Here is a 27,038-nt window from a genome sequence, read left to right as displayed (position 1 = left end):
CGCGAGCACCGATGGAGTCAATCCGTTTGGCAGCCAGAGAAGCACACATAGCACCTGGCCTGTGTTTGTGTTGATGTACAACCTTCCCCCTGGTTGTGCATGAAGAGGAATTACATTCACATGAGTATGCTAACTGAATGGCCGAAACAACCAGGGAACGACATCAATCTGTATCTGGGGCTGCTGAAAGAGGAGCTAGACACGCTGTGGAAAAGGCCAGCCAATACGTGGGACGCCGCAGAGAAAGAATATTTCCCTATGAGAGCCGCACTGCTCACGACGGTGCACGACTATATCGGTTACGGATATCTCGCGGGGCAGGTGGTCCACGGATTTTCTGGATGCGTCAGGTGCATGGATGACACAACGTATCGCCAGCTAGATAGAGATCCCGGGTCTTCGAAAATCGTGTTCATGGGACATCGAAGGTGGCTTCGCGACGATGACCCGTGGAGGAAACGCAAGGATCTGTTCGATGGTGAAACCGAACCCCGAAGACGCCCGCGTACAAGGAGCGGCGAGGAAATAGACGAGCTGTTGAAAAATTGGAAAGATTGCCCACTGCCGGGAAAGAAGCAAAAGGCGCCAGAGCCGGGAAAGAAGCGAAAGGCGCCAGAGCCGCTGCTGAAGGTATGGAAAACGAGGTCTGTTTTCTGGGACTTGCCGTACTGGAAGATCCACCGTGTGCCTCACAGCCTTGATGTCATGCATATCACGAAGAACGTGTGCGAGAGTCTGCTTGGTACCCTGCTCAACATGCCAGAGAGGACCAAAGATGGGCCGAAAGCAAGGGCAGACTTGAAATTAATGGGCATCAGGGAGGAGCTTCACGCTAATGATGATGATGATGAGGCGAAGCAGGACACGGAAAGTCGTCGCAAAGGAAAAAAGGCCAAGAAGACCGGAAATGACTTCCCTCCCGCGTGCTTCACTCTAAGTCAGGAGGAGATCGATCAGTTTTTCACCTGCCTCGTAGGAGTAAAACTTCCTTACGGTTACGCGGGGAAGATAAGCAGATACCTAGACTCAGCGAAGCAGAAGTTCAGCGGGATGAAGTCTCACGACTGTCATGTGCTGATGACGCAGATACTTCCAGTTGCAATCCGTGGGATCATGGACGCGCACGTCCGTGAAACGCTATTTGGCCTATGCAACTTTTTCGATGTCATCTCTCGGAAGTCGGTTGGCGTGAGGCAACTCAGAAGGCTAGAGGAAGAGATCGTGGTGATACTATGCGAGCTTGAGATGTACTTCCCGCTCGCATTCTTCGATGTTATGGTGCATCTGCTGGTCCATATCGTGGAGGATATCATCCAACTCGGGCCGACGTTCCTGCACAGCATGATGCCGTTCGAAAGGATGAATGGTGTCATCAAAGGATACGTTCGCAACATGTCACGTCCAGAGGGAAGCATAGCCAGGGGCTTTCTGACCGAAGAGTGTATCTCCTACTGCACGAATTATCTAGGCATCGAGAACCCCGTTGGTCTGCTCGTCAAGAGGCACCTCGGCAGGCTCGCTGGATGGGGTCACCGTGAGGGTCGCCGCGAAATGCATGTCGACTTCGAGGGTCGACTCGCCGACTTTGAAAGAGCAAACCTAGTCGCGCTACAACACATAGACGTGGTCGATCCTTGGATGGTAGAGCACAAAACCTTTATTGAGAAGACGTACAATGACCGAGGCCGACAGAGGACGGACGGAGATATAATCAAAGAGCACAACTCATGTTTCACGCGTTGGTTCAAGCAGAAGCTTCTGTCGTACCCTTTACATGAGGATTCTTCCGCGGAAGAACAACTCATATTCGCCTTGTCACAGGGCGCCGAGCACAACCTGATGACGTATGAGGCGTACGATATCAACGGCTACACATTCTACACTAAGGACAAGGACATGAAGAGCGATGGTTATCAGAACTCCGGGGTAACGATGGAATCCAACACCGGTAACGACAAGGACAGATACTATGGAAGGATCGAGGAGATCTGGGAGCTGACCTACGCTGGAGAGAAGGTCCCGATGTTCCGTGTCAGATGGGCCAAGAGCGTCATAAAAGAAGACCGATATTTCACCACCATGGTTATACCCGAAGCCAAATCCAAGACCGCAGGCGCGAACATCATCGCGAAAAATGAGCCATGGGTACTGGCTTCCCAAGTGGACCAATGCTTCTTCATTACCGACTCGTTTAAGCCCAGTCGTGTTGTCATGAGGAGAGGCAAAAGGAAGATCATCGGAATGGATGGAGTCGCCAATGAGCAAGACTTCGACAAGTACGGCGACCCGAAGATGGAACATGACGACGACGATGAAGTATCAGCATACACCAGAAGAAGAAGCAGGACCACCCTACCTAAAGGACGTCCGTTCAAGAGAAGAACTCCATTTACGAAAAATAAGGGCAAGAAGATTGTGAACAGATAGCTAGCTAAGATCGATTGTATTTAAATTGTAGCCTTCATTTCTCGATTGTATTTCATGGGCACTTTTTGAACTCATGAATATTTTTAAATTTCATGGACACTCGATCTTGATCCCCCTCCATCTCGATCGCTATCCCACCTCGCCAGATCCGGTCCCCCTCGCCGCCGAGCACCCCCTGCACCCTCTACCCCGCTCCACCAGCCGCCGACGCCGACCCCCCGCACCCTCCCCCGCAGCCTCCCCGGCCCGCTCCACCGTCACAAATGAATGCAAGTAAAATTGCAAAAAAAAACAAATTTGATTATATTTTCAAATAACAAATTTGATGATTTTTTCAAATAATAAATTTGATGATATTTTTTCATATTCATAAATATTTTCAAATAACAAATTTGATGATATTTAAAAAAAATTATTACTTTTTTTATAAAAAATTATTACTGTTTCATATTCATATTCATTTTCTAAAAAATTATTAGATGCAACAAAAAATAATAATAATAAATTACTTATGGCGCACCTCTGGCTGGTGCGCCATTGCTATATAAAAAAAGATTAGTAATGGCGCACCTCTGGCTGGTACGCCATTGCTATATAAAAAAAGATTACTAATGGCGCACCGATCGTGGGTGAGTTGTTACCTCCGATTCGACCCGCTGGGGCCGACGAAAATGATGTGATGACCCTCAGCGCCTGCGTAAGCTGGCCCCTGCTTTGGCCGAAGAGCCAGATTCGTTTGGGGGCGGGGGACACCACCCCACAGACAAGACCGCCAGTCGTGCCAGCGCCAAGCCATGGTAAGAGTGCCGCAACGCTACCGGACATGCCGGACATCCCTATGGCACAGGATCCGGACATGCATATGGCACAGGATCCGGACGACGACGACAACGACGACGGTACATTTACCAACGTCGATAAGTACTTTGCCGAACATGGGTACGGTGACGAGTTCTGCGGGCCTCCTTCTCAAGAACCCAACCCTGAAAAAGACGACCGTGATCTAGCTGGTACGGCGGAGAAACCCAATTGCAACAGGCGTCGTCTGGCGTTCTGTTCTCAAGAGACGCCTCCAGCTGCCGCCTTCACCGAGCCTCAGATAGCTAAGGTGCGAAATATTATCAGCCCCAACACGCTCAAGAAGGCGGTCTGTGAGCAGAACTCGATCCCATTACAGCAGATCAGGAAGAAGGGACGGAAGCGAAAGACTAACAAGGGCGCCTGTGCGAGCCAGCCGGCACCGAGTACGATCCGTTCTCAGGACGGGCCACCTTCACCTAAGGATATCTCGAGGAGGGTGCATGTGGCGGGTAGGGCGATGCTACCGACAAATATGCTCAGTGCTGCAACCGGTGCTATGCGGAGTCTGCATGACAGTGTTCTTTCTTTGGAGAAGCGGCGTCTCAGAGAGAATGATGTGGCATACCCGGTTTTCTTGGCCAAGGTGCCAGAGGGCAAGGGCTTTGTGGATAGCGACGTCGGGGGTACGATCGTCCTGCGGTTTGATGACATCTTTGCTATGTTTAACCTTCATCCGCTGCACTACACCTTCGTTCGGCTGTTTTCGCTGAGTATGGAGATGCGGATCATTAGAGACAAGACCCCGGACATTGTGATAGTCGACCCCTTCTACATGTGTGCCAAGATCTTGGGCAGCGCTGGGGACCGGCAAGTCGCGAGTTCACACCTCGAAGGCGTCATTCTGGCAAACCCAGATAAGGATAACTTCCTCGTGCCTTACTTTCCCGAGTATGTCATCCCCTAACCGCCCCGTAACATTTGATTTCTTAGATTTCGATCGTTCTTTTTTTTCTAACATTCTGTGTTCTGTGCAGTGACACACATTGCACACTCATCCTCTTAAGCCCGAAATATTCCATGGCCACGTATTTCGACCCGGACCGTGACTCCAAGATAGACTACACAAATATCAAGCAAGTTCTTGATGATGCTCTCCCCGGCTACGCCGCATCTAGAGGCACCTTTAAGAGGCCAGCTCGTAGGTACGGCAGGCACGTGTTCACCCACAATACGACGTTCCCCTGCGTCAAGCAGCCGCCTGGCTGTCAGAAGGATGCCTACTACACCCTCCATCACATGCGGGCGATCGTACGGGACCATAATCACCTTCTGCTACCAAATAATCTCAAAGATTGGGCCGCAAGCTTGGCGGCAATCCAGGACGCGGACATCCGATAAGAATTCTTTCGCATCCAGTCGGAGTTTGCAGAAATCATCCATCAAGAAGTCCTTCGTACCTCGGGGCAGTTCTACCTCAAATATCAACCGTCCAACAGTGAGATAGACACAACGCTACAAATGCAGGCTGACAACGCCCGCGACTTCATGACCATCACGACAGACGGCGGCTTCATCCACGCTCCGGTCCCATGAGTCGAGTCGAAAGTAGTGATGCTATGTGTAGTTCTGAAACATCGATTAGCTCATGTTGTAATTAAACTTTAATGAACTTGTATGTCTCTTTGGTTTGGACAGTCGTTCAACTTAGATGTAATCGATGCTATTTATTAGTAGGACCATGAATCGTGCTATTAATGTCTTGCTTTTCTCTTCCGATCCTTTTGTTTCATACTTATATATTGCTTATGTATTGTCTGTTGTTTGGCTAGTGCATAGAGATGCCGTCGTATGTTGTGTACAAGGGTAAGGTTCCCGGAGTCTACGACGACTGGGAGGAGTGTCGGAGACAGGTTCACCGTTTCAGCGGTAACAATTACAAAGGGTACACCACTAGGGCGGAGGCGAAATCTAGATACGCGCGCTATCTAGCGGGAGAGAGGAGGGAGCGCTGGAGGAACCGGATGAAGACCAGTTTCATCGCGATGATGCTCATCGTGATGACCGCAGCTCTCTTCTATGTGATGGTAATTTAGATGATCGATATCGACTTGTAATGTGAAGAAAAACTCGCTACTCGCGGTCTCGAGACTTGTAATGTTCTATCTTTGTTCGGTCTTTTGAATTCGGAGACTAATATGATGAATTGTATTCGGAGACTAATCTTATATTGTATTCGATGAATCTGCTGTTGCTGTGTGGTGCTGTCTATATTCTGTCCAATAATATATTTTGTAATCTGTGCAAATATCAGAGAAGAAAAAATAATAATCCCTAATATACATACTAATGACGCATCACCCCAACGTGCGCCATTAGTATGCCAAAGGATACTAATGGCGCATCACCCCGCAGTGCGCCATTAGTATGGCAAAGCACATGGGTATATATGGCCCCTGGGAGGCCATACTAATGGCGCACCTGCTCCTATGTGCGCCATTAGTATTTAATACTAGTGGCGTGGTACTAGTGGCGCACCAGTAGTGCGCCATTAGTAGGCAAAACTGGTGCGCCACTAGTAGGCCTTTTCCTAGTAGTGAGGAGGTGACAGGTATTTTGCTACTTCGTTTAATGCTTGAGTATATTCAGTCATATAATTATGAGATAATCAAAGTTTTAACCTCTTGCACCAACTTTTTTATTTCAAGTATATCTTGTCTTGTATCAGTGCGTGGGAGTGACTCTTTGCCTTTACTTAAGTAACGGCCTATTGATAACACTTCCTCTTTAATATAATCGTTATTCTTGCAAAATGTATTCTGTCTTGCTTTTGCTTCCTTTAGCTTATGTAAAGCTAGATCAATTTTATTATTCAACCCTGAATACTTATCAGCAAGCTTTTGGTATTCTTTGAATAAACTTTCAAATTTTTGGTCTAAATTATCTTGTCTTTTTCCCCAAGATATGTAAAAGTTATATATCAAATCGACGACTGTATTTAACTGGCTATGAGATGTATGCCACATATGCTCTTCAGAGGGATTTACTCTACACCTTATATTTAGATTTTCCTTAGTATTTATTACTTTACCTACGCTAACTTCTAAGTTTAAATATTTTAACCTTTCAATGATTAAAAGCTGGACCTGATACTTAATCAATATTAGATCAGATTTTGATTAGATTAGTATGTGATTAGGTGAAAGTGATAGACAGATATGCTTTTTATCTTGAATAGTATTTACTGTTCACTAGGTAGGGCACTATTCACAATAGTGTTTATTCAGTATACTATTTGGAATAGTACTTCACTATTCACAGTAATATTTAATTCAATATGATTACCTTCACGTTCTTGATTATTTATTTCATACAGGATCTATTCTGGGCTGGCGAGGCCAACAATTCGACTGACGATGTACGCAGTGGTGTAAAGTCCTACTCAGTACTCACCATATTTATCATTATGTTGTATCAGATGTAGCTAGTTACGTTCACTTATCAGTTTTAATTGCAAATTTATGGGGTAAATTCCTACCATCTTCCCAGGCAGTTCCACCCGAAGGGAACAATTCTCTACGGCCACAAGGTTCTCATTCAAACGCCACTCTGGGCTACACAGAGAACTACACACGCAGAGGTTTCTCCTATAGTATCCCTAGCATAAGAACTCGTCCCATCAATCATAAATAAAAATACTAAGTGAGACCAAGAAACTACATCATTTCCACAACATAATTTACATACAGTTTTCCCTTTCGGGAGGTCCCGAAGGGATTACACACAACTAGGAAATTACCTTGAAACTCTTGGCGATCGAAGCGCCTTCTTGGCTATTCTACTAGCAGTGGTGGTGGCTAAACTACGAAGGAAATGGTGCTCTGGTGGAGGGTCTCGATGCTCTGAGTGTTTCTTGCTCTCCCGTCTTGTGTTCTGTTCTTGAGCCCAGCGTCTCCTTTTATAGCCGCGAGGGGTGGTTGCTAGGGAGGCCTTCGGGAGTCTTCCTTCACTTATTTTAGACACGGTAGTATGCACGCGTGTCCTACTAGGGTACATGCGTGTCATTCTAATAATATAGAAAATTCCTACTAGGGTACATATGTGTCCTTCTAATAATATAGAAAAGTGCGAGAGAGAGTGCCGACAAACTTCAATCTTCAAGAAACTTTGCTTTCTTCACGTGGCATTGTCTCTCGGTGAATTATTGACTGGCCTCTGTGTACCAATCTTTGCTCTTCGGCCATACAGATCTTCATGCGATTAGTCTTCAGGGCTTCTTCTGCCTTCAAGAATTCATGTGCCAGTGTATGCGTACATACATGCCAAGGCTGCTTAAATATTCAGCATTGCTTCATTTATTTTTAATTTAACTTGCTTAAATATTCAACTTTGCTTATTCATTTTATTATTATTATTATTGTTATTATTTTTTTACAGGGTGTCTTCCCTGCCCATATGATTGATAATACCTTATATATATATATATATATATATATATATATATATATATATATATATATATATATATATATATATTAAGGGAGAGATACACAAAGGTTAGGCACTCATTCTATGCAACCCATGCCTCTAAACTCTCCATACACTAACCACGTACTGACTGACCTTATCTTAATCCTGGAATCTCTACAGGAGCAATGACTTGGCCTCCAACACACACTACATGCAGCTAACAAACTCACATGCATGCAAACTGACTCAATCTATTCACTCGGCTAACACATGTGCAGATGTTGGCTCTGGTACTCTTTTAAACAGGTTGTCACGCTGCACTACCCTCGTACCTGACGTTGCTGCATCGCACAGCACCATGGCGTCATACCTTGCACACCGGCCGCGTTGCACAACCAGCTCGACATCTCGCCTCTTGTACGACTCAAAGTGAACCTTCACCTGCCTAACACTCTCTAGGCCATCTAAGTCACATGCATGACGAAAACAAACAAAGTATGCAGATACAAATAAAGATTAAAGCTAACAGCCACAATTGTCCGATTCCGCATGAGCAAAGATAGTGAATTCAAAAAATGCAGATTTGGTGATTTATGCAAAACATTCCATGGTTCTTCTGCCACTCTTATGCAACAATACTATTGCAACGGGGCTTACTAACCCTTTATTTTGACAAATGTCCCAAAGCTGGACTGCCCCATCCCACATGTCTTGATATGCATACAGGTTAGAAATAGTCATATGATAACCACTATTTTCAGGCTATAGGCAGAGCAAATGCTTTACAATCGACTCGCCCATCTTGAGTTCAGCCTGTTTACTGCAAGCGGTTAACAGTGCACCTCAAACTCCATGCGCTTCCTCGGATGGTAAACTCTCGAAAAATTCATGTGCTTCCTGTAGCCGACCAGAATTCTTCCGCACTTAGCATACATATCAACTGGTGATGCTCAGACAAAAAAAACTTTGCAGATACGACTTGACAATACGCACATGTATGCTCTTTCCATGTCCAATATCCCCAAGTTGGGTGCTAGCACAGACAGTACCGATTAGAGATATTTAATTAGGTAGTACATATTTCTCCATCTTCTGATTTAGCTGTAATGCTCTTTAACCGTGGTTATTCTGTGCAAAACCAGAGATCATACAATTCCAGGGGCACAAATTTCTACCTCCGAGACTATAGATGTTTAAGTCGGCACTTTCAGTATCTGCAAACAGAAAATAGATGGTTAACAGGGCTTTCTTCACGCTTAAATTGGATTCAAGCAAGTGCTTTAGTATGATGCAGTTTAAGACTTCCACTTGTGTAATGTCCGGATTCACCGGCAAAGATGAATGCATGAACCGAAAGTCTTCCAAAGCCTACTTTGGATGTATTCCACGAAATAATATCTGATAACAACATTATACTTTCCAACAGCGTGAAGGCAACTAGTGAGTCCCCGCAGCATATGTACATGTGCATCAAAGTGTTAATAGCTGAAACAACACTGACAAATCCATATTTGAAGGTAAAGGAGTGAAATGCTTGTTTAAAGCTCTGGACAAGAGCATGAACCTTCAGAAAGTATAGTGGTCAAGGTGCAGTTCAAACCTTCAGAAAGGAGCTCTTTGAACATAGTTTGAGCCTCTACTCCCAGCAAGTATCTGTTGAGTAGCCAGAAAGCATTGTGTTGCATGAGATCAGGTCTGCTATTGGCATTTGTCTTGACTCTTGAACATAAGGTTAGCAGAAAATATATAAGTCGAGTAAGTTGTTTCCTATAGAAAACTCCTAGTGGAGAAGGACTTTTCCGACTATGTATCAGTGGATTTCTTTCCCTTCACAGGGTTATCTTTGATCAACACATCCATAAATTACAGGCTCCTCATGGAGAAGGACTTCTCTGATTATGTATACGTGGATTTCCATCCCTTCACAGAGTAATCCTTGATCAGCACAGCCAGAAATTACAGTCACCAAAGTGGCATGATCTGGCTAGCACTCTGGTATCATTTCTCGGAAAACGACAAGGGATTCACTAAAGTTTTCCCTCTCCACCAGTCCCTTGATCATAGCATTCAACGATACCAAGTTTAACTTGAATGCCCGCAAGGACATTCTCTGCATCATTGGGAAACCCAAGCTCCGAATAAAATGTTATCAACGAATTTGGCACCGAGCAAGATGCGGTGTCCTCTTAACCAAGCTTGACCACACAAGCATGTACAGACTCCCCAAAGGATAATAGACCATCTCCACGAGAAGAGGCTGAGAGGACAGCAGACAGGGTCACCATTTGCCTGAACTGCCAGACGGATCATCTGCCTAAAGTAACCAGCGGAAACCTCAGAATGTCCACTAAATGCGCCTCTATATATCATAGAGTTTCACGAGGTGGTGTCCCACCACGACATCCTCTAGAGTCCAGAACAGAGTCTTTGAAGAGAACAAACGCACCACATTGCGTACATGTCAACGAGAGCGTTCTGACGGTTCATGTCAGTGTCGAGGCGTCTCTTCACGGCAGCGCCATGGAGCGCCATTCCAAGCACTAGTTCACCAGCATGCGGCGCCCCAGACAGCATTACAACCATGGTTGTCAAGTCGAACGTCTTGAGCACACTGGCCATCCACCGGAAGAGAACCACGGCGTTGTCGAGGCGGCAAGCCCGTGCATGAGCATCGATCACGGTGTACCACAGGATCACGTCCGGTTCTTCAGCACCATCGAACAACGCCAGGGCGGCGCGCACGTCGCCCTCCAGAGCACCCCTCTTGGCGTAGGACGCGAGGAGGGAGATCTGCATGGCCGGTCCAGCAACACATCAGACTTGAGAGATGCGTAGTGGAGAGCCAGGACGGCGAGGTACGCGCCTTCCCTGAGAGCACAGACGACCGAGCTAGCCGTGTTCGTCAGGGTGTTCGGTCGAGTAGGTGGCAGGCGCCGCCATCGAGCGCGGGTGCATGGTGTACGAATGTGAGCGTGAGGTTAGCTGCGACGGGAAAGGCAGGGTTTACGTCGGCGAATAGGATGAGAGATCCGTGTAGCATCCAGCGATCACCGGGGCAGTAGCGTTGCGGCTGCAGAGGCAATCGGTGCCAGCGCCATGTGAGGAGTTCCAAAAGAAGGTGTCGGTACGATAGTGGTAAGGAAGAGTGGTCCTTGAATGGCTCAACCACGGCGCGCAACTTTTTTAATAACTAGCAAAAGAGCCTGTGCTTTTCAATGGGAGAAGAAAATACCGCACAACCGTACCCTTGCCCAATAACCAGGACTAAGACCCCAATAGGTCTTGCCGAGGCGTTTCTCTCTCTCCCTCTCTCGGCATAAGATAAAAAATTTGCTTTTTCCATACAAGATTTTGATGAGGCGTACATGCATGGTTATCGACGGTTTATTTCGTCTCCAATTTGGCTTTGATGAGGTGTTCATCGCAATTTGGGTCGGTGTCGGTACGAAAGAAAGGTGGATAGTGCGATATTGATTAAGGTTGCACCCTAAATAGTATGTTAAAATATTTTTTAAATAGTATTATCAAAATATTTAGCAGGTAAAATAACATCATATTCATATTCTACATATTTTTTTAATCAAATTTGTTATATAGCATGTTAAAATAGAAGTTAGGTTTGCTAAAAAATAGAAGTTAGGGTTTAAAAGATATGGGTATTTTAAAAAAGTTTTATTTGTTTTAGATGGACTGCGAATTAATTATAGAAACTACAGGGGGTTTTCCACTAAAACACAAAAACAATTTGTTTTCTGCCACTTAATGGTGGAGTGTGAGTTATTTGCCAGAAAAGCGAGGGGATTTTCTATGAACAGTAAAAAAGATTCTTTTCTCACATAAATGTGGATGGCAAGTTAATTAACTGAAAACAGAGAGAATTTCCTGTAAATGCTGACGGGTAAACGGGCCGAAGGGATCCGTATTTTCTTGGTAGGTATAGATATAATCGTACACAAAGCCTAATCATTTGTCCATTCCTCCCAGACGCCACTTTACCTTATTTTTCTTTATTATTATTATTACTAGTACGATGCAATCGGAAACATAATTGACGTGTTCATCAAAAATTTCACCAGCGTAGCAAAAAAATCATGAAAATGCCACTCGATGGCGGCAGGGAGACACAACTAGGTCTAGCAGAAATGCATATAAATGATAATCACATCATTCATGAATAAATTGTGCAGCATTGGCTACTTCCTCCATCTGTTTTAAAGGGCCTAATTTTCAAATCTTCTATACATAATTTGAAGAACTGAAGCAATTTTCAGAATTTGCACGCGCCGCCTAAAAACGGTCCGTTTTAGCCCTCCTATGGCATGCAAATCCTATCTTTTCTCTCCTTCCTTTTAATGCAAGACAACTCCTTTTTCTTTGTTTTATAACTTTAATTTATTTAGCATACACGTCTCCTGATCTCCATTCTTTCTCTTTTATAGGCATCGTCGTAATTTATTTAGCGCGCACATCTCCCTTTTATTGTCAAATGTCCAGACATGGGCATAACATATTCCTTCGGTTCCTAGGATGAATAACACCCCCTCCTATGGCTTGCTTTTTTCTTTGATGGATCCACGGCTTCCTTACTTTTGAGAAAACTCGTGCACGTATGTAAACTTCCAATCTATTCATTAACTGTTAAGGTAGTACAAAGAACACCAGGAATAAATATTACATCTAGGTCCGCAGACCACCTAGCGACGACTACAAGCACTGGAGCGAGCCGAAGGCATGCCGCCGTCATCGGCTCTCCCTCATCGAAGCCAGACAAATCTTGTTGTAGTAGACTGTCGGAAAGTGGTCGTGCTAAGGCCCCGTAGGACCAGCGCACCGGAATAGCAACCCAGCATTATAACTTACGCAGAGCCCATCTCGACTAGTTGCGACCTTCGTTTCGGAAAATGAAGTCAAGGTTTTGATCACTGCAGGAGTCTAATCTTGTAACTGATTATTCTCTAATGCCTCCTATTCCCATTAACATTATATGTATCCAAACTCTCGTAATTGGGACTTCTTTGTTTACGTAGAGTATTGTCTATGGGTGCAAACTATTCTGACGGGAGCTACGACAAGAGGTATGGTAACTCTAAATATACTAAACCTGGCCAGGTTTAGTTTACCAGGTTTTTTTGAATTTTTCTTATTATACAAATTTGGACCAATGGGTGGGCAACACGTGCTTTAGTGGGGGATGTAGACAAGTACACGGCTGGGTGCGCGTACCAACTGCTGGTGGAAACTATAAAAAATTGATGACCCAGCCATCCATTGGTTGCATATGCTCTGGATTCATCTCAGTTTTGTATTGGTTGCATGCGGTGCAGACCGAATTGGCTACGTCTTCTATTCTTTGTTTTTGTCTGAATCTGCATGGCCGTTGGCTCCTTGCTTCGGATGCTATTGGTGAGTGCGTTGAGTACTTGCTGCACGTATGGGAGTGTTTCTGATTGTTTTTGTGTGTTTCTTTTTGCTGTTTTGGATGATATGGGTAATTTACTGTTTTTTTTCCTGCAGGTTCGACCATTATTGTCGGTTCTTCTTCCGTGTCTGACGGCTTCGTGTCTGCTGGTCGGCCCTCCGCTCTGCGAACTGGTCAGTTCTTGTTTATTTTCTGTCCATGTTGTTGTCCTTCTCGGCTAGCGCTTCTGCGACCTTTTACTGGTTCTACGTGCCACTGTTGGCTTAATCGTTGTGCAGAAGACACTAGCGTGTAGGCCTTAGGGCACGAGATGCCCGCATGTGCGATCAAACGATGAAGGTTAAGTTGAATGGAAACACATGGGGACATGCAGTGCATGCATGTACTGAAACGGCAGTCCATCGATGCATGCAATCCGATGAATATACACCGCTGCATGCAGCGCACGCGTGCAACCTGATGAATATACTCGACGCATGCAGGGCACGCGTGCAACCCGATGGATATAGTCGCCGCATGCAGTGCACGCGTGCAACCCGATGAATATGCTCGCCGCATGCAGCGCACGCGTGCAACTCGATGAATATACCCGCCTGTTTAGCTGTACGAGTTTCGTTCGGGTTATAATGTGCTGCGTCCAATATTTTCTTGCAGGTTCCTCGGGCGTGCAGATGGTTGATGCATCTATTGGTGGTCTTTCTGATTTTCCTGCTAATCTTCATCTTCATAGTTATTTGGTTGGTGCTTCGTCTGTGCTGAAACGTCCAAGAGTGGTGCCTCTGCGTGCGGCTGGTGCTTTCGGTCGTCCTACTCCTCTTGGTAAGTTTATCTTTTAATGTACGACTGTGCCGTTGGTGCAACTGACGATTTTCTTCTAGATTAAATTTCAGTTTTGACACGTGGTTGGTATTTTAGTTATGCCTACACCTGTTGTGGAATACTGCCGGGTGGTGCGTGGTCGGCGTAAACGGACGTTGATGCGTTCGTACTGGTCGGGACGGAAAAGAGGTACTTCTCTTTTGATATATATGCAGTTTTGTTTTGAACCTTTTATTCCATTTTTTGCTGCCTGCTGTTGTGTACGGTTTTGATGGTTTTTCCCTCTTTTGCAGTGTGTGGGATGCAGCCCCCGTTTTCAAAGGATTATATTAATTTGCTTAAAGGTATGTGCATACGACTTGTGGTTTGTACGTGCATGTTACTTCTCGACTGTGTTGCCAACGTGTCGTATTGCTTTGCAGCTACTTCTAGGGGCCGTTCGTACTATGGGGTCCGGATTTGTGTTGTCAGAGGTGTGGGGCTTTCTTTTGGTTTCGTGAAGGATCTGTGCACCATGCTGACGCAACCTCTCGCTCTCCTGTTTACGCAGGATTTCGTTGCCGAAATTTGGCGACTGGCCCGCTCCTTTGACAGGCTGATGCGCTTTGATGGGGACGCGGTTTCTTCCCGTTTTATGCGATTAATACGACAATACAATTCCATCTTGATATTGACAAGTCACCATAGACGCCTAGCTACCTCGGGTCGCCCCCGCGGGCGACCAGGGGGAAACACCCTAGCCGCCGGCGCCCGGACTCCCCCGCGTCTCCTCCATCCTCGCCGCCACCAGCAGCGCCGCCGGGCGAAGCCAGGCCGGCAGGGGCGGCGGCGGGGCTCCCTTTTCCTTCCCCCGAATGGGCTGGCGTGGGACGGCCGTTCGAGAGAAGGCGCCGTACTTTTGCGGGGTGCGGCGGCGCTGCAGATGGATCCTGGCCGCAACGTGCGCAGCGCGCCGGCGGTTGGGGTTCGTGCTCGCGGCGTGGTGCGGCCGCTGGATCTGGTGGTCGCGTGCGCCGTCGGTCTCGGGTCCGATCCTTCTGGATCCGGTGCCTGATCGTCGTCGGCCGGCGCAGGATGGTGGCTTTCGTCGCTGACCAGGTCGGGTCTTTTGATCCGGCGCCTGGATGGATCTACGCCGGAGGTGTTGAGCCTTATGGTGCTTCCCTCTCTGGAGTTTTCGGGTCTTGGCTGCTGCCAGATCCAAAGCAGATGGAGATTGGTGGTACAGGAAGAGGACCGGAGGAAACTTTGGTCGGCTAGCTCGGCCCGGCATCGGCGACGGCTTTGACGTCGTTACCCATCTTGATGGCGAAGTCGAGGTCCCTCCTATCCACCTCCGTCCTGTTCCCGGACGAAAGTCCAAAATCCATCTTGGATTGGACGGCGGCGGTGCCCTTTGCGTCGTAACCTCCATGGAGGCGCCGTCTTGGGAGGCTTGGGCGTTCGGGGAGTTGCTATGGGTGAAGGGCTTCGTGTGTCAGCTCCAGCAGCGGCAATGGTGTGGAGGTTGGCAGGAGAAGCGGCGTTCTAACTGCGTCAGATGCGTCTGGTAAGAGATGTCAAGTCATGCCTGGCCGACAGGTGCTACGCTGAGTCATGCCTAGTCGGCAGGTGCTACGCACGACAGATCTTTCAGAGTGTCCGCCTCGGGATGGACGAGCGCAGAGCGGTGGAGCTGTCTGGCGTCGTGGTGGCGTCGACGGTAGCTAGATCGTGCAAGGTTGATGCAACAGTACAACTCTGAAGATGGTTTGGTGGCAGGTGGCTGCGGCGGCCTCATACCCGGCAGACGTCCTGGTTGAGGAGTACGCCGGACTGGTAGGTATCCCATACCCGGCAGGCGTCCTGGTTGGGACCTCAGGTCTTAGATGTTTAGGTTTGGCTGCGATGTCTGTTTGGTATTAGGCCCAGACTATCAGCTCCCCTTCATCGATTGGATAGGTGTAGCGACAGTTGTTGCTTAGAAAGTGGCTTTAGTCTTGCTGTTGTATGATTTTGTGAGAATAATTAATAAAGTGGCCGTATGCATCGCCCAGATGCAGAGGCCGGGGGTCATCCTCCTTTTCTAAAAAAAAATGTTATGTTTTACATCTTTGGGTGCACAGGTTGATCGCAGTATCAATGTTGGAGGTGCTCCATACGTTTTCAAAATGAATGGTGTTGTCTATCATCATATTGGTTCGTTGCTGCCGGCAGAGGGTGCGAGCCCAAAGTTTGCGCAACTGTACATGGTGGACTCTGCCGATGAGGTAGACTGCAGGTTGAATGTGTTCGACAGAGAAGAAACTGCTTCGCTCGAGCCCGATCATGAGATTGTTTCTTCTCTGATAAACATGCTTAATACACACCACCGTTTGGTGCATAAGTTCAGAATTGCTCGACAAAATCTTTGTACTCCTGGTGTTTCTACGGTTTCGATTAGATTTTTGGGCGATGACGGTGGTGCCCATGGTACACGCTTTTCTGGCCCTACTGCTTCCGAGGTTGCTGCCCTTATTGTTGGTGATCTCACACCTGAATGCAGAAGGTTCGATGTGATTGCCGAAACGCGGTCTGGTTCGTTGAAACACATATCTTCGCTGAATTGCAATCTTATGGCTCTTCAGTATCCTATACTTTTCCCATATGGTGATAAGAGTTACCATCGTGGTATTAAATATGTTGATGTTAATGATTTCCCGGCCGTAACTGATGCAAATGTACAAGCTCAAGGACATTTGGATGGCGAGGATGCCGACGATGATGTTGACTGTGATTCCGAGCATATGGATTCTTCACGTGGCCAGGTTACCATGTCGGATTATTATAAGTACTATGCCCATTATCGCGAAGGCGAGGTTAATCCTTATACAAGTTGTGGCCGGCTAAGTCAACAGATTGTTGTTAATGCTTACTCCTGTATAGAGGCTGATCGTTTGGAATATCATTTTCGTAAGCAAGACAAGGTTCGATCTGAGACCTATCAGGGCATATCTGACGCTATGGGTGAAGGTAATTCAACTGGCAAGAATGTTGGTGTGCAGTTCATACTGCATGGTAGTTTTACGGGCGGTCCACTGTACATGCTTTTGAACTATCATGACGGGATGGCCATTTGTCGGCAGTACGGTGCACCTGATCTGTTCATTACTTTTACATGCAATCCTAGGTGGCAAGAGATTGTCGATGCTCTTGCTTCCGAACCTGGTCAAACTGCTGCTGATCGGCCTGATATTACTACTCGTGTATTTAGTATGAAATTTGAGGAGTTTCTTGATGGAGTTAAAAATGGTACTCCCTCCATTTCCTTATACAAGGCCACTATCAAAAATACATTTTGCATCAATACAAGGCCACCAACAGTAATCGAGGCAAAAATTAATGATGTTTCCTCGTACTAGCAACTTTTTAATACTTACATGCATGTAGTCATAATGACACTCAGCCACTTTCTTCCCATTCATTCGTTGCATGCCTGTGATGTATTAATGACCCCGGTTAACAAAAAGAAAAGTTGACTTGCAAAGGAGTCATTAAATTTTATCTTAGTACCTGTAATATGAGTTTGTGGCCTTGTATAAGGGAATGGAGGGAGTACCTTCTTCGGTGCTGTTCAAGCATGTAGGACCCTTTTTCCTTTTTTTTGGCTACATAGTGTTGATTTGTGTATATATTGCCAGCTTATTTTGTCTTTCTTTTGGCATGCAGATTTGTACGTTGTGGAGTTTGAAAAAAGGGGGTTTGCCACATACTCACACGTTGGTGTGGCTGAAGGCAGATACCAAGGATCCGTCTCCTTCTTTTATAGATGGCCTTATTTCTGCAGAGCTGCCGGGCCCTTTGGTTGATCCTTTGGGTTATGCTCTTGTTGATAAATTTATGGTACATGGACCTTGTGGGGCATATAATGCTAAGTGCGCTTGCATGAAGAACAATAGTTGTTCCAAGCGCTTTCCTAAGCCTCCAAGCGATGATACAATGATTGATCATGTTGGATATCCAGTTTATCGTCGACGTGACACTGGATTGTATGTCCTCAGGCAGAAAGACACGCTCCGTTTGGGAAATCAATGGGTTGTTCCATACAACTTGAATTTGTTGAAGAGGTTCGACGCTCATATAAATGTGGAGTGGTGTAATAAGACAAAATTATTGAAATATTTATTCAAATATCTCACGAAGGGTCATGATGTAGTTCGCATGCGTTTTCATGCTGAAGACATGCCTCCTGGTGTGTTCACTGTGCCATGTCCTACCGGTAGAAATGAAATCGACGACTATATCAAATGCAGGTTTGTCGATGTACTTAGATGAATTGTTGTTTCTTGTTGTGCATCTGTTACAATTTTTATAAATGTGTAGGGACCTGTCTGCCTGTGAGGCCTTTTGGAGGTTGTTTGCGTATAGTATCCATGGTAGTCAGCCTTCTGTCGAGCGTCTGGTTGTTCACTTACCTAACATGAATAGGGTCATATTTGCGGAGACTGATAGTTTAGGAAATGTTCTGGAGGATTCTTCGTCAACTAAGACTATGCTTACTGAGTGGTTTGCTACCAACCGGAAGCATGTGTCTGCTAGGTCTTTAACATACCTTGATTTTCCGAGTGAGTGGGTTTGGAATAAAAGTTCTAAAGTGTGGACGAAGCGGAAGGTTAACAAAAAGATCAGCAAAACGAGTTTGCAAGACAGACAATGATTTTGGCAAAGAAATGCAATGGCTTCTTTGATATATTACCACTTCGTATGTATCCCCAGCGCCCAGACAGCGACGATCCCATTATCACATATACAGGCACACATCCTCCCGTCGGACGTATGCAAGAACTTGCAAAATCACTTTATCATTACATCACAGGCACCAATCCTGCAGGAGGATATACTAGGATGATCTAATCCACTAGCACCTACTTCTAGCTTATCCATACAACGCGTTTGTGTCTTTATATACAGTTCTCTGTCCGCAGCGAACTGTATGTAGTTTGAATAATTTGTTTGTCTCAAGAGTGTGCCACTTTTAATTTGTATCTTTGTATCCCTGCATTTGCAAGATTTCAATATATTCGTATGCTTAGTTTGTTTATTTTCTCTATACGTCATTTTGACATCATATGAGACGCACTGTTCCACTTTTAGATCAATAGAGTGCACATCTGCGAGAGACCATCGAGCGCGGCGGCACACCGCGCGGGTTAGGCTAGTAAGTAGACTAGAACCATGCGTGTGGAGTGAACATATTGAGCTAACGCAGGGGCAAATATGCTTAAACAAGGGAAGGCTGGTGTGTGCATTAATTTCCGTTCACCTCACAGTAAGACCGTATCTTTCCAACTTTGAAATAAAAAACTCAAGTATCACCATCCATGTGCTTCAACCCAACGGTCTCTACTCAGGGCATTTACAATGCATAGCCTTAGGGTGATGCCTTCTATGCCATGTAGGATCGGATATCAGCTAAAGTAGGTTCGGATAGGGAAGCGGGATCCTCTGCAGGAGGCGGGTGCTTGGCATGAAAAAGTGTGGTCCGGTATCAAAAGCTGAAAAGGTTGGAGTGAAAAGTAGAGATGCATGTGTACTAGAGTCTTTATTTTCTATTTCTTAATAACGCCCACTAATGGTAGCTTGCATTGGGGACAAAAAATACATGTAGGTGCCTCAAACTATTTTTTATCATGGTGCATCTGTACCCATATGCCATCATTGTACATGCCCTCAGGAAGCCTCACTTTTCCCTACTTTTTCCTTTTTGCTAACCATGGAAGCCTATCTACTACAAACACTCAGCTTGTAGGATGTCCACATGTCAATAAAACATTTCTTTTGCATACATGAATAATACAATTTAGATTTCACTAAGGAAACTTTTGGAAATTAGTAGGGTGTCAACGCCTCAGACAGTCAGGTCATCTTGTTTAGGTCCATGATCATCTGATAACATAATCCAAAGTTGCTTCAACAATGCAATATAGGATCCAATTCTCCGGTAGATACATTGCGACCGCATAAAAGTCGTCTCAGTGGCTTCTCTCGGATACGTGACTTCAGTGATTGCACCCGCACCCAATCGATATGCACCAATTATTTTGTTTTACTGAAATTATTACATTTAGAAGTATTCAGTAGAACCAACATTTGATTGCCATGCCCCGATGGCATATTTAAAAAACTACATTTTATCTTGAGATACTGATAATACACCGTCTAAACATGGGAGAGTATGAGAGAGAGAAAATATGTGGCTTACTTCGGTTGGGAGTGAATTACTTCAGCGGTGGAGTGAAGCAAGGGGGGACGCGGGCTAGGACGAGGGAATGTGGTTTGAAGGAGGAGGTCAGTTTCGCTGGGGTTGGTTGGGGAGTCCCCTTGCGAGCAGCCTGGGAGCATAGCATCCACCTGCGCAGTGTAGTGGCTCTCCACAAGGTTCGAGTGGGTGGAGGGTGTCAGACTCTCAACGGAAAAGACATGAGAAAAGTAAAGACGAAAAATGCTAGACTTACAGGTAAAATCACATGCGAATCATTGTGGCCCAAAGGCTTGTCGTTCTGCCGGGCCCAAACTTTTGCTATTGGTACCAAACCTTGGAATTGTACACCGTTTATTCTTCATTTTGTAAACCTTGGAAATCTGCTCTCTTTTTTTCATGTCCAAACCTTGGAAGTCTACCTACTGTAGCACTTTTACAAATACCTGTCTTGCCACTTGTATTTTTTAGGCGTGAAGTAAATCGTTGAGAGTTAGGACCCTTCAGCATACATGTCGCAATCGCACGAACTTTGATAGCAGGTGATCGGTGCAATGGTTTATATGTGTTTACAGCAAATAGTTATTATTACTAAAAGTGTATGACAAAATTGTCGCTGGGGGCAACATATAAGATTTTATGTACATTTCAGTCTAGACAAGAAAAAATTGTCAGACTCCTAATGCCCAAAGGATGCATGGACCGTCTTGCAGTGTCTACCTAAGGCCTAGAGAGCTATATGTTTTGGTATCAGCCTGGGTTTTATGATCGAACTGGCTAGATTCATACAAATTAACACTGGAAACATAAAAGGGGCGCAAAACACAGCTGAAAGAGTTGGATCTCCCACCTAACCAAGAACTCTAATGTGCTGGTGTGTGCACTTCCCCCCATGCATTATGCCCGTGTCAGGTTAGGAACGACAGAACTTTCGCTGGTGAAAGGTGGTTCAGAGTGTTCATTAGTATGATTACTGCTGATCTTCTCAGGCTATGGATTCATCGTCCGTGGCGTCAAGCGGATGAGCTCTTTTTAGTTGCGTGGGCACAGAAATTTGAAGGCTAATTCGCAAACCAATAATTTCTTTTTTTTTGCAAAGGAGGATTACCCCGGCCTCTGCATCCTGGCGATGCACACAGGCATATATTATTAAGGATGCAAAATCCAGGAGCCGAACAACAACATGCCGGACAAATAAAAACGAAAAGAAAACCCGAGGCCGAATGCCCACGTGCTCCGATAATGACAAGTTCAACAAGGAATCGCCACACGTGCTCCGATGATGACGAGTTCAACAAAAGTTTGAACTCCAGATTCTCATGCCTAAAGCGAAATTTTAATCCACCACCGTCAGCAAGGACACGACACAGACGCGCATTGACATAGCCCGATCGAAGATCTTGTGTTTCCACCAGAGTCCATAATGCCATCGCTAAAGTCGTTTGTACCATCATCCCGTATCCGGTTACCGACTCCTCAATAAATGGATACCTTTAGAGAAGACATCGAAAGACAAAGACATCTGATACCGCCTGCCTCCCGTCACTATCGCACCACCTTTGATCTATAAACAACACGCTAAACATGACACATCCACCAGAACCACCATGAAGTACCTGCCGGTAGCAAGCATCCGCGTGAGATGTCGTGCATAGCATCCGCCAGCAGCTTCACATGCCGATGATAGGCATTGCTTGACCTCTCCAAAAGAGACACACTGTTGATGGACATTACCTCAATATCTAGCCTACGAGTGCCCACACGACCATAGAGTCCACCGCCGTCGAAAGAGGGGCCGCCACCCCGATTCCAGGCACTACATGGAGCACCCACGGTCGTGCCAGCCGTTGATGTCACCCATACAACGTTACCCGCCGCTGCCAAGCATGCCAGACCGACTAGGCCTTGACCGGAGGCTACACCCGCATGCAGTCGACCCGATCTTCTCAACCAGGTCATGAACGATGTCCTCTTCATGCCGCTGCCAACGGAACGCCAACAAACAACCCACACCGCCGCCCAAGGCTGCCGCCTGGAGCTAGCCTCCGCGTCGCCATGGCCCAGACCGCGGCTGCCCCACCACATGCCAGGAGGTCCCGCCTCATTCCCTCCAATGCAAGATAGGGAGGAGGACCCCCACCACCGTTGCCAGCCACTGGGCTTAGCCCAGTAGCGTCCACTTGCGGCAACAGAGAGACGGGAGGACGTAGACGGAGGACCCGACAGTAGGTTTGGGAACCACCCGAGTCGCCTGAGTGGGGGCGACGTAGGGTTGAGCCAAATCTACATAAATACATAGTGAATTCAGTATGGATGGGAGAAGAGAAATGATGGACATGAAATTCGAGCAACACTAAACGAGGATGAATACCTCATGCTTCCATTTGAAAGAGACGCCACTTTTACCTTTTCTTCTCTGTCAATACCTTATCACTGTCGTATTTATGGGTCTTGAGCACTCTATGATTTGAGCATGGTCAAAAAATGATTCTCTAGCTTGCCTTGCTGGGTATACTAGGAAAACATAAGCTCAGTTGGTCATAGCTACACAGGAGGAAGGCTCCTTACCTAATCAAGATGGGTACTTATGTACTACAGTTTGCACAAAGTGATGTCTGATTTTCAGAGTGGGGAGCCAAATCACTCTTTCCTTGATGGAGAACTTATTTTTGTAGTTAGCTACGTTGTGCAGAGGCTGGGTGTAATTGGTATATTCGCTATATTAATTTTTTTAAATGTTGTTGAGGAAGAAGATCACTTTTTTCAGTGATAACATTATGGGCTATGTCCGCTGGCGAGCAAACCATGATTGTCCAAACACATTCATGTTCTTAGTCAACTACACGGAGTTTTTGAGATATCCACTCCCCAAGTTTCCAGATGCCTCATAGCCGCATCATGGGTCTAGCTCATGATGGTGCTCATCGTATCTCTCCTTTCTAAAGTCTCTACTCCATTCGTGTGGCTTTTGTGGGTACTACTCTGGTATGAAGAGAAAAAGATAGGCACGAGCTACAAAGCTACACATACCAATCCAATATGTGTTTATATAAGGGCCTTTATACGAAGGATAGTTATGACTACAATTACCAACAATGAAATACTGCAAGCTCATTAGATATCCATGGACACTAAATTAAAATTACAAATTACACCTCTTGTAACAAAATGATTGAAGGCTCAATACGCATCAGCTTTCAATTCATATATTAAAGGATGTTGCATCTTTGAAGTAACATACTTTCAGTGGTATGGGTAAAATGAATAAATGAGTAAATAAATTACTTAGTCCTTTATTGTTGGTATGGTATGAGTGACCACTTTGCATGTCAACAATGACAACTTGTTTGGGATAAACTCATCACTAGGTATATGCGTCATAAGTAGTGGCGAATGGGTGCAGGCTGTTTATTAATTTCCACACATTGTACTCCATGTAACATATTCGATGGAAGTGCATACATGAGTGCATATCAAGTGTTATAGTTCGGAGGGCAGGCTGATGTCCTGTGGGGGAAGTCTGGTCCTAATCAATGTTGTCCTCAGAAGTTTATAGATATTTATGCTATATTTCTTAGAAATATCCGAACAGGTGTGGATAAGATTGGATCACTAGATATCAATATTTTTCTGGCAATCTGCTAACCAACAACAATAGCAGTTAGGTAAGTGAGAGTCCTACGTAGTTGAAGGATCAAGGAGCTCTTCGGCTCAAGTACCTCGGGGTGACAAAGAAGTGCTTGCTTGGTAAATATGTGTGGGCAAGTTAATCACCGTCCAACGTGTTTGGCAAGAATTGCTTCGAAACAAATACCTTCAGTCCAAGTGCCGGCAAAGCCGTCTAACTTTCCATTTTGGAATGTCTTGATGAGGGTCAATGTGAAGTTATTTAGCAGAGGATCTTCTGCTGTAGGTAGTGGCATGCCACGAGATTTTGTGACAGTAGCTGGCTTGGAGACAAAACACTAGAACTTCAGTATCTGAACCAGTATAATATTGTGCAACATAAAGTTATTGTTGTTTCTTCCGTACTAGGATTGGTCCATGAATATCTAGTTTCATCAGGCTCTATATGGAGGGCTCAGAACATGGACAAGTTGATTGCATGCTGCATCTGGTTCATCGTACTACCTCCATTTTTATATACAAGGCCACAAACTCAAGTTACAGGTACCAATGTAAAATTCAATGCTTGCTTTGCAAGTCAACTTTTCTTTTTGTTTACTGCGATCATTAATACGCAGCATGCATGCAAGAAAATTGAGTGGAGGAAGTAACTAACTATCATTATGACTGCATGCATGCAAGTATTAAACACGTTACTAGTACGAGAAAATATCCTTAATATTTTCTCAATTACTATTGATGGCCCTGTATAGAAGCAAAACGTATATTCCATAGTAGCCTTGTATAAGTAAATGAAGGGGCTAAATCACTGAGTTAAAAAGGAGGTTAAATCACTGAGGCACTGTATAAGTAAGGAGCTAAATCACTCTTTCCTTGATGGAGAACTTATTTTTGTAGTTAGCTATGTTGACCAGAGGAGGTTAAATCACTGAGGCACTGTATAAGTAAGCACCCCTTGTGTTTTCCGATGCCTCTCACTTCCATCGTGCATACGTACAGCTCCTTCCTGGTGTTCATTTTATCACTCTTCTCCGCCAAGTCTCGATTCCATTGGTGCTACACTTATTGGTACTACTCAGGCCCGGAGGATAAGGGTAGGAACAAACTACTCTAGTCCGACATGATTTTAGGTATGTAAGGAGGGAGAGTATGTCCTTTATATAAGCACCCTTATACAAACGCCATTCACGCTTCAAATTACACACAACAATGGCTGATGAGCGCATTAGATATCCATGGACACCAAACAGTTTAACATTTGGGACTATAGGCTGCACTAGAAGAAAGAAAAACTACCTACTTTAATGCTACGGGTAAAATGAAGAAATAGCAAATACATTAGTCCTTGATTGTTGATATGAAACTACATGTATTAATTCTAGATGAATGAGGCTTGTACATACCCAAAAACACAACATGTTTGGAATAAATTCTTGCTAGGTGTATGCGGCACGGTGGTGGCGTGTGATGGCCTTGAGTATCTCCAACAGCTTGTGTATATCTCATGGTCTAAATGTTATATACAGTACAATGGTCTAAAAATATTCTCTCTTATACACAGTCAGGTTTTCAGCAAATTATCTATATTCTGTCCCATATATTTTAATAATATATTATAACTACCAATTAACTACCCGCACTTCATCTAAGACATAGATGTTAACAAGAAAACCTTCATCTCCTTCCATCTGCAGATTATCAACACAAATTTGATATATCCTCACATCATATAGCAACAATGGTAACTAGTAGCTGTATGAATATCAATGAATAAATTCATTTGTGATAGCAGTAGAAAAATTGGTCAATGACACTATCTACAAAATTCGGCGAGTCCACTCCTCACCGTCGTAGTAGCAGCAGGCTGTTGGCGAACTGGTCAGGGTGAACAAGCCGATCTGTTGCGGGCTCGCCGCGACCCGGGCGCGTGCGTGCGTGTCGTGGCGCGGCTAGAGCGGGCCGGATCGGGCGCTCAACTGTGTGGAGGTGTGGGGATCGTGCCCAACGCATGCCCAGGGAATAAGGTCGTGTGGGGTTCATTGTATTTGCCGTGGACTGAATTCGAGCGCAAGAAAATTGTCGTTCGTTGCGGCGGGCATTCGAGCACCGGAAAAACCTCTGTTTCCACTCTTCCCCTCTTTCTTCTTCATTTGGTTTTAGCCAGAGAAAAAGAGTGAGAGCGATGAAGAGCTGAGCTAGGGCAAGGGAGAAATCCCAACACTCTCTACTTCACCCAGCCCGAGCAACCACGCTGCCCCATTCTTCCAAATCCCAGCGGCAACCACACCGCCCCATGCTCGCACCTCTCAGGCGCAACCACACGACCACCCCATGCTCCACCCACACACCCGCCGGCCCAGCCACGGCTGCCCATGAAAAGATACGATGCCACCCCTTGTGCTCAACCACGCTAGACGGGCTGCGACGGTCTGGCGCCAGATGCTTGGCGGTGGCGAGATTCGGTGAGTCCACACACACACACACACACACACACACACACACACACACACACACATATATATATATATATATATATATATATATATATATATATATCGAGTGTCTCACAACCACCATTAATTATTCACACATACACATGTGTATATATATATAATCGAGTGTCTCACAACCACCATTAATTATTCACACATACGTATATACACAATTTCTTCTACATATTGCCTGGTGCCTTCGGAGCACGATGACAAGTGGTTCATGGGGCGGTAGCGGGTAATAGTATTCTCCTTTGGGATCTATAACCTGGTCGAGCAAAAATCCTGCTATTTTCTCTTGAAGTGCTAGTATGCGCTCCGTTGTTAGGAGCTGCTCCCGCACCTCTCTGAACTGTTAAGAAGGAGATCAATATGCATGTGTATTAGTTGTGTGACTAGATATCGATAATGGTGTAAAAATTGTGAATAGTGTTCTAACAAACGTACCCAGTCCTGTCTTTAAGATCTGCTCCTTTCGGACGCCATCATGCGAATTTTCTCGCAAAGGTAGCATGCACACAGATCAGTCCCCGGCGCCTGCTTCAGGGCCTTTACGAGAATTGAATTTAATCAGATAATAATTAATCAAGCATGATAATTAATTAATGGTATTAAAACAAGAATTAAAGAGATGGTAGCTAGCTAGCTAGTACTACTTAATTACTTACCTTGGGTCGATACCAAAACAACTTTTCTGGCCATTTTCCTGGAGTCACCTTGATGAACTTTGCCCAAGCCCTACCCGCCGGCAAAGAAAATTAATAAAGGG

Source organism: Triticum aestivum, chromosome 3D (genome assembly GCF_018294505.1).
Source record: "Triticum aestivum cultivar Chinese Spring chromosome 3D, IWGSC CS RefSeq v2.1, whole genome shotgun sequence".
NCBI lineage: Eukaryota > Viridiplantae > Streptophyta > Magnoliopsida > Poales > Poaceae > Triticum > Triticum aestivum.
The sequence above is the reverse complement of the archived record's forward strand: the minus strand, read 5'-3'. Positions refer to the sequence as shown.